Source organism: Hyaena hyaena, unplaced genomic scaffold (assembly GCF_003009895.1).
Source record: "Hyaena hyaena isolate Hyena2069 unplaced genomic scaffold, ASM300989v1 scaffold_158, whole genome shotgun sequence".
NCBI classification, from domain to species: Eukaryota; Metazoa; Chordata; class Mammalia; order Carnivora; family Hyaenidae; genus Hyaena; species Hyaena hyaena.
This window is the reverse complement of record NW_024080790.1, coordinates 2,830,218-2,839,265: the sequence shown is the minus strand read 5'-3', so window position 1 is coordinate 2,839,265 and position 9,048 is coordinate 2,830,218. Positions and strand designations below refer to the sequence as shown.

Sequence of the window (9,048 nt, the reverse complement as noted above, 5' to 3'; positions counted from 1 at the left end):
CACAATTTATATAATGGCTTTTCTTTTTTCTTGAAGACTCTTTACAGAGAATTCTGGCTTCTTGCTCTAATGTGTACCAACTTCTTTCTAGGCCCACAGGGATAGTTGTTATCCTGTGATTTTCATTGGTGTTTTAGAGATTTGGTTCCATGGACCTCATCTTCTTTCACTTCTATTTCATTTCTCTGAGTACATATTCAAGAACTTATGAAAGGTAAATTTCCCAAAAATCCTTAAATTTCTGAAAATTTTTCGTCTTTAATTTGATTTCACACCTGAATAATCATTCAGCTGGTATCAAATTCTAGATTTAGGAACTCAGAATCTTAAATAAATTGCTCCACTGCTTTCTATTATCTAAGAAATCCAATGCCAATAAACTCCTATTCTTTTTAGGCAATTTCTCCCCCTAGATCTAGCAGCTGTTAAGATTTTCTTTTTACTCCTGGAATTTTAAAATTCCAAAGAAGTTGAGACTAAAGTCGATCTTATTTCATCTAAACTTCTTGGTGATCAGAATGCTCTTTCAATCAGAAGATTTGATTTTTCAGGTGAGGGAAATTTTCTCCTATTTCACTGATTAGTTTTGCTTCTATTTTTATCTACTACATCTCTTGAAATTTCTTTTAGGCAGTTACTATTACTCTCTGTATTTGTGCCACAAAGCTTTCTTTTTTGGTATATTTTTCCTTATTCTTTGTTCTAACAATCTGAAGGAGATCCAAGAATTTATAATACTTCTGCTAACTGGATGGCTAGGTCTTTTCACCAGCTAAAGTAACGGACTTCTCTTTATCAACTACAAAATTATTCTAATTTGTAGTAGGCTCACAAACTACAACAGTGAGACTTCACTGTTAAGACTACAAATTTTTAAGTGCTGCGATACCAACACTGGATAGTCTAGCACCCTCACTTTTTTACTTTTTGCACCCTCACTTTTTAAGACTACTTCTAAAATCTAATTTTTAGTGTTTGAGAGAGAGAGAGACAGAGACAGAGAGAGACAGAGACAGAGAGTGTGCACAGAGGAGGGGCAGAGACAGAGGGAGACACAGAATCTGAAGCAGGCTCCAGGCTCCGAGTTGCCAGCACAGAGTCCAACGTGGGGCTCAAACTCACAAACCATGAGATCACAACCTGAGCCGGTCAGACACTTAACAGAGTGAGCTACCCAGACGCCCCAAGACTACTACTGCAAACCCAAAATATTAAGGACCATAAAACAATCCAGGGATCTGTAGAAGAGGGACATATATAAAAGCAAATCAAGGTAACAACTCAAAACCTAGATGTTCAAGTCAGACACTATACTTTAGAAGACTTCTAAATCTTTTTTTTTAATGTCTATTTATTTTGAGAGAAAAAAATGCACATGAGCAGGAGAAGGGCAATGAGAGAGGGAGAGAGATCCCAAGCAGACTCCACACTCAGCACAGAGCCAGAAAGGGGCTGGATCTCACAACCCTGGATCATGACCTGAGTTGAAAACAAGAGTCCGACACTTACCGCTTAACTGAGCCACCCAGGCACCCCTAGAAAATTTTTTATCCCTGTCTTGATTGCTCACCTCTAAGCCTTTACTGAAAGAAAGCAGAATACAACTAGTTCTCAGTGGACTAGATAAAATAGAGTTCAGGATCATTAAATAATTAAGTAAATGGTAAATCACAGCTGGTAGATTAAGAAACATGAACTATGAGACATGAATTTATGAATATTTTAATCAAAGTAACAAATACAATAGTCAATTTCAAAGTTAATCACAAAAAACTATTATTTAGTAATAAATAGCTTTGGGGCCCCTGAGCAGATCAGTTGGTTAAGTGTCAGACTTCAGCATGTCATGATCTCACATTTCCTGAGTCCGGCCCCACATTGGGCTCTGTGCTGACAGCTTGGAGTGTAAAACCTGTTTCAGATTCTTTGTCTCCTTCTCTCTCTGCCCATCCCCCACTCACACAGACTCTCTCTCTCTCTAAAAAATAAACATTAAAATTTTTTTAAAATAATAATGGCATTTTAGGAATAAAATGTTTTACTATTTTCACCTCTGCACATTCAAACTGAATTTACTATATATAAATATTAAAAAGGTTTCCTCCAAAGAATTCTGAGATGATGAATAAAGGTTTGATAGCCAACCAGAAACCACTCTTTAGAACACATTATTATTTAAAAACTGAATGAAATTATGTTAGTCCAAATAAGGAAAAAAGGAATGCAGAAAAAGGAAATTAACTTTAGATGAACTTTTTCTCTGATAAAGTTTTGTTTTCATAACAAAGAAAAACTAGACCTAAAGAATATGTACAGGTAAATTTCCCTGAGACCATCTGATTGAGAGCAAAAATTAACAGCACAAAGTCAGTATCTCTACACTTTCAGGTAACCTGTAAATAGTCAAATCAGAAACAAAATTGCTTGACTATGAGACTGTTTACTCAAAATGAGAGCAGAGTCCTATAGGCTAATGATGTCTTCTAGGTTTCTACAGACAGTTCTTTATGCAAAAGACATGCCTTCAGAATCTGCCAAGCTTCTCTTGGGTCACCTTCTAATGAAAGAAAATTTGTTTATTTTATTCAACTACATTCAGTCTACAAAATAAGCCCTATTTTTACCAATTTTATCAAAAACATTCAGAATTCTACTGGTTTCTCAGCAGTAAAAATTAGCTGAATCTGATTTTCCACTCATACCTCCAACTATTCCCCCATTTTAGTCCTCTGCTTAAACTATCTAAAGTAGTATCTTGCACTCAGTCACTTTTCCAAGATACCATGCCAAGTAACAACTAAGGTCCCAAATATGAACACATCACCCAAGAGAGTATACATTTCCTGGTCTACACAGGTTGGCCAACAGACAACAAAGTAACAATGGCCTAGAATAATGCAACTCAATAAGAAGTAAACACTGAATTGAGAGACACTCAAAAGAATACTTATCTACATATGAGACAATCCAGTTTTGCCTAACATCATTCACGTAAACAAAAACATAACATTAATCTTGTAATATTTACTATAAGGAAGAGTGTATAGCATTGTGATTTAAAATATAACTATGGTGTGCCTGCGTGTGCCTTGTTCCGTTAAGCGTCTGACTTTGGCCCAGGTCATAATTTTAAGGTTCAGGAATTCAAGCCCCACATCAAGGTCTCTGCTGTCAGCACACAGCCCACTTGGGATCCTCTGTTCCTCTCTCTTTGTCTGTCTCTTCCCCGCCCCCACTCATGTACTTGCACCCTGTCTCTCTAATATAAACAAACAAACAAACAAAAAAAGACTCTGGAGCATGACTACTTGAGATCAACTCATGGTTTTGTTACTTTTCCTACTGTTATGTGACCTTAAGTCTGTGATTGAAGGTCTCTTTGCCTCTGTTTTCTCATCTATATGACATGGAAAGTAAACGTCTTTCATGAGGCTATTGTTAAAGATTAAAAAGGTTAAGGGGCGCCTGGGTGGCTCAGTCGGTTAAGCGTCCGACTTCAGCTCAGGTCATGATCTCACGGTTCGTGAGTTCTAGCCCCATGTCGGGCTCTGTGCTGACAGCTCAGAGCCTGGAGCCTGCTTCAGATTCTGTGTCTCTCCTCTGCTACTCCCCCACTCACACTCTGTCTGTCTCCCTCTCTCAAAAATAAACATTAAAAAAAAAAAATTAAAAAGGTTAATATATGGGAGGTACTTAGAATAGTGCCTGACACATGTTCAATGCCATATAAGCATTTGTTGTGATTATTTATGAAAATAAATGGGGTGACTGGTAACCACTGGATTTTCTTAAAGGTACAGCCTTTAAAATTATCCAGGTAGTTACCTATGTAGTTCAGCTCTGAGCTCTTACTAGCTTATCCAGTCAACATATTTATTCAGCATCTGTTCTATGCCAGGTATTGCACTTACGCTTTTACTGTCAATGCCTCAATTTCTTTATTGGTGAAAATCAGCTTATTATTAAAGCTTGCTGTGATGCATATGCCATACTTAACTATAAATTAATTTTACTTCTCATATTACTTTTAGTTCCTTCCCTCTCCTTTTTTCCATTCATTTAAGGAAAAAAAAAAAAAAAAAAAACCTCTCTGGGGCACCTGGGTGGTTCATTCAGTCAGTTGAGTATCTGACTCGGCTCAGGTCATGATCTCAAGGTTCATGAGTTCAAGCCCCACATCAGGCTCTCTGCTGTCACCATGGAGCCTGCTTCTGATCCTCTGCCCCCCTCTCTCTGCCTTCCCCTCCTTGCGCTAAGATAAATATTAAAATAAAAAAACTTTTAATATCAGAAAGTTTCAAACACATACAAAGATGAGAGATTAGTTTAATGAATTCCATATACCTATCATCCAACTTTTCACCCATTAACATGTGAAAAATCTTATTTATACACCCACTTCAATTATCTTACAGCAAATCCCAGACATATCATTTCCTTTTATCTCTAAAAAATAATTCTTTTTAAAAACATCACAACACTACTTGAAAAAATATTAATTATAAATTAACTCCTTGATATTAAAACATCATGCTTCAATTTCCCCAAATGTCACAAATGATTTTACAGCATTTTTTTAATCCATCAGGCTTGGCAAATGGGCAATGTGTCAATAAAATGAAGTTTGCCTTAATAATAACAGTTTCATTAGAGTAGTAAAAAATAAAAGCAAGATTGCAGCCAGCCAAGAAATTAGCAGAAATAAGGAAATGGATACTATGTGAGCATAACTTGCTAATTAAAAGTTCTTGTCTTGGTCTTGACAACAGCATAACATCCAGAATACTGCTGTTCTAAATTAATGACACTGGCAAACACTTTATAGTACTTAGTAAGTTGCAGGCATTGTTTAAAGCAGTTTACATGTATTAACTAAATCTCAACAATTCTATATAATAGGTACTATTTCCATGCTATAGATGAGGAAACCAAAGTTATTAAAAAGTTAAAAAAACTTGTCCAAGGTCACAAAGCTAGTAAAAGGTAGAGCTAGAATTTGAACTTAGGTATACAGTATTTATCATTAACCTGTAGCGAGACTTCTTTTTCGTAATATAAGTGTTTTTGTTAGTTTTTGATATGATCTATTAAATTTTTTCACCACTGTTAAATTTAGAAATATTTACTATGTCTTCATCTCTAGGGTATTCTGAGATTCAGAATTATGCTCCTTATGAAATTAACACATTTAATCTGTCACTACAGATTTGTACAGATTTAATCTGTAGTGACAGATTAAACGACCTGACTTGACTGGAAGAGTAAAATTTTAGTCTTTGATCTATGTTGTTTTGTTTATTGGCTGGGCAATTTTCTATAGTGTAAAGAGGCACTATTCTTACATTTAACCAAACTATGCAACTGCATTTTGTCAGTAGAGGTTTCATTACTGCCTTCTTTTACTCTAAAATATAATACTATACATCATTAAAAGTAAATTAAAGTTGGGGCGCCTGGGTGGCTCTGTTGGTGAAGCATCCGACTTCAGCTCAGGGCATGATCTTACGGTTCGTGGGTTCGAACCTCGCATCGGGCTCTGTGCTGACATCTAGCTCAGAGCCTGGAGCCTGCTTCAGATTCTGTATCTCCCTCTCTCTCTGACCCTCTCCTGCTCACGCTGTCTCTCTCTCTCTCAGAAATAAATAAAACATTAAAAAAAAATTTTTTTAAGTAAATTAAAGTTGAAAAAAAAGAAATAAGGAAATGGAGATAACTGCACAGTATATGTTCTTTTTTTGAGAAGCTCAAATAGAAAAAGTGAAGAAAAACTAGGAGGTACATGAAGGATCAGAATGAAAGTATAGCTGATTATATGTGTAAACTGAAGAGATAAAGAAGCTTAAGACATATAGGAAAAGACAGAAACAAAATAAGGTCCTATTGATGAGATTGGATGAGGTTAAAAGGACAAGTAAAGAGGCTAACCTCAAATAAGGGGGTATAATCCAAACTCTGACACTGACAGGAGTCAGTTAAGCATGAATGGGACTGGGAAAATTGGCAGGCAGAGGTAGAAGGTGGAGGGGCATAAGGAGGACAATACTTAAAATGGTTTCAGGTTTCTTAAGACTCAGAAGACAAGGCATTGATTAAAAGCAGAGTACTGGAAAGGATCATGTAGGGGATCTGGATAGAATGTTGAAGACCAGGATGGAATTTAAGGAGACTGAAAAAGAAACAGGACCAGACAGGTAAAGAATTAATCAGCATTCAAATATCTATATAGCTTTCAAAACCAATTTCAAGCATCACCCCACCCACAAAAAGCTCTTCTTAACTTCTTTAACCAAAAGTAGTTTTCCCTCCTTAGAACTTTTGTTTCTATTTTTCATAATGGTTTACTTGTACTGTAATAATTTTACCCAATAGCCAGACTGTAAGTACTTTGTGGTTGCTTACTTTCTCCGTATATCGCAAGGTTGAAAATAGTACCTTACAAAATATAATTTCTAATCTTCTTACCTTTTTTTAAAATTTTTTTAATGTTTATTCATTTTTGAGAGACATGGAGCATGAGTAGGGGAGGGGCAGAGAGAGAGGGACACACACACACAAAACTTGAAGCAGGCTCCAAGGCTCTGAGCTGTCAGCACAAAGCTGGATGTGGGGCTTAAACCCACAAACCATGAAATCATTACCTGACCTGAGTTGGACATTCAGCCAACTGAGCCACCCACACGCCCCAAATCTTCTTACCTTTTTTAAGGTAAATACTAAAAGAACAAAACAGACAGTAACTACCTGAAGAGCTGAGACCACTCAAGTTTGGGTCAATTACACAAGGCCCCATCAAGAGCACACAACTGAGGTGAATCTTGAAGAGTTGAGAAGGCGTGTTATCATTTAATCTGAATTTACAGAGAAGTATAAACAGTGAAGCGCCCCAAGAATCAGTTTTAACAGGGGTACTGGGGTGGTTCAGTCAATGAGCATCCAACTCTTGATTTTGGCTCAGGTCATGATCTCATGTTTGTGAGTTTGAGCCCCATGTCCGGCTCTCCACTGACACTACAGAGCCTACTTGGGATTCTCTCTCTCCCTCTGCCTCTCTGTCTCTCCCCAGCTCCTGCACACTCTCTCTCTCTCAAGAATAAATAAATTTTTTAAAAAATTAGTTTTAACATTCTTATCTATAATCATAGCTATTCACAGATAACACTAAGCTCTTCCAATAATATAAAGAAGTTTTTTAAGGGCAACTTGGTGTCTCTCAGTCAGCTGGGAGTCCCCACTTTGGCTCAGGTCATGACCTCACGATTCCAGAGTTCAAGCCATGCACTGGGCTCTGCGCTGACAGTTCAGAGCCTGGAGCCGGCTTCTGATTCTGTTTCTCCGTCTTTACGCCCCTCCCTTGCTTGCACTCTGTGTCTCTCTCAAAAATAAATAAACATTTTTAGGGTGGCTCAGTCGGTTGAGTGTCCAACTTCGGCTCAGGTCATGATCTCACTGTTTGTGAGTTTAAGCCCCCTATCAGGCTCTGCGCGGACAGCTCAGAGCCTGGAGCCTGCTTCAGATTCTGTGTCTCCCTCTCTCTCTGCTCTTCTCCAACTCACACTCTGTCTCTGGCTCGCTCTCTCTCATAAACAAATAAACATTAAAAAAAATTTTAAAGTAGTTTTTTAATGACACAACAAATGTACTACAATATGTGGATGAGAGAAAAGTGGTGGTTTTAACGTAGACAAGTTCACTTTGGGGAAATTCATCCAAATCATGTGTAAAATATTATAAAAGCACATTTTATGCTAGAGAACCAAATAGGGAACAGAGAAAAAAACCTATAAACTGGGTAACAGAAGAACTCAGATAGATTCATAGATAGATGAACAATCACTGACAACTACAGATTTTTAGTGATAAGGCTCAACAGTTTCATCAAAGTAGAGATGAAGTCATAAGAAAGAAGACTTATTACTGAGTTCAGAGGATAAAACTGAAAGGGGCAGCTTTAACAGTGTATACATTATTTGTGAACAGTGTATGCTCAGGTTGTGATCTCACAATTCATGGGATCGAGTCCTGCATCAGGCTGTGTGCTGACAGCTTGGCACCTGCCTGGGATTCTCTCTCCCTCTCTCTGCCCCTCCCTGGCTCACACACTCTATCTCAAAATAAATAAATTAGCATTTAAAAACAAACTGTAAAAGTTACAAAATGTATGATAAAATGATTAATAAATAATTTTAGCCTACTATAACTGCTATAAAGAAAATAAATGGGGTACTATTCATGACAGAGAATCTAAGCAGAGAGAGAGAAAACATCTCCAAAGAGATGACATTTATGCTGACAGTTGAAGGACAGCAAAGTCAAATAAAGAGCTGATGGAACAGCATTCTACCCAGAGCTCATTAAGCAAGCAAAGGTGTCGAAGAGAATGAAATTAACACAGGTTTTGGGAAAAGAAAGGAGACTAATGAAACAAAGAGCAACTGGGAAAGTGATGCACAAAAGAAGTGACAATTCATTGCAAGATTATGTCTCCAAACAGGGAAGGACCAGCTACATCAGACAGAAGGGGCAAGGAAGGTTCAAAACTGTTTGGGGATCCTGGGACCTCTAAATTTACCAAGCGTCCCTATTCCAATTCTAAAGGATCTCTCCATTTCCCAATCATTGCTCTTCCACACAACAGACTTTATGATTTTTATTTAAACTCCCTAGTGCTCGGACTGATCCTTAAATCAAGAATTTCAAAACATGTCATTTTCTTTCTTCACATTCTCTAGTACACTCAGAAAGAACCAGACCACCCACACTTCTTATACTCCTCATTCCCGAGAAACTTCTTTTTCCAATAGCAACTTGGTCTACTGAAGTTTTGCCTTCAACAAACACTTTATTTTATATCACCAAAGGATAAACAAAGTAACTATTTACTTGAAACTTTGTTAATCTGAAAACCTTCTGTTGGGTTACACCACTGAGATTTAGGGCTGATCTGTAACTACAGCACAGTATACATAATAAAGAGCACTCTATTAAAAAAAAAGTTCCCTACTGTGATAACTTAAAAAGACTAGAAGCCAAATTCATTACTCATTTTAA

At 37.1% G+C, this 9,048-nt stretch overlaps 1 protein-coding gene across 1 annotated transcript in view; it reads right to left on the bottom strand.

Moving 5' to 3' along the window:
- The window catches only part of PPP3R1 (protein phosphatase 3 regulatory subunit B, alpha), a 66,749-nt gene that overhangs the window by 25,099 nt on the left and 32,602 nt on the right, over positions 1 to 9,048 (bottom strand). The window lies entirely within an intron of this gene.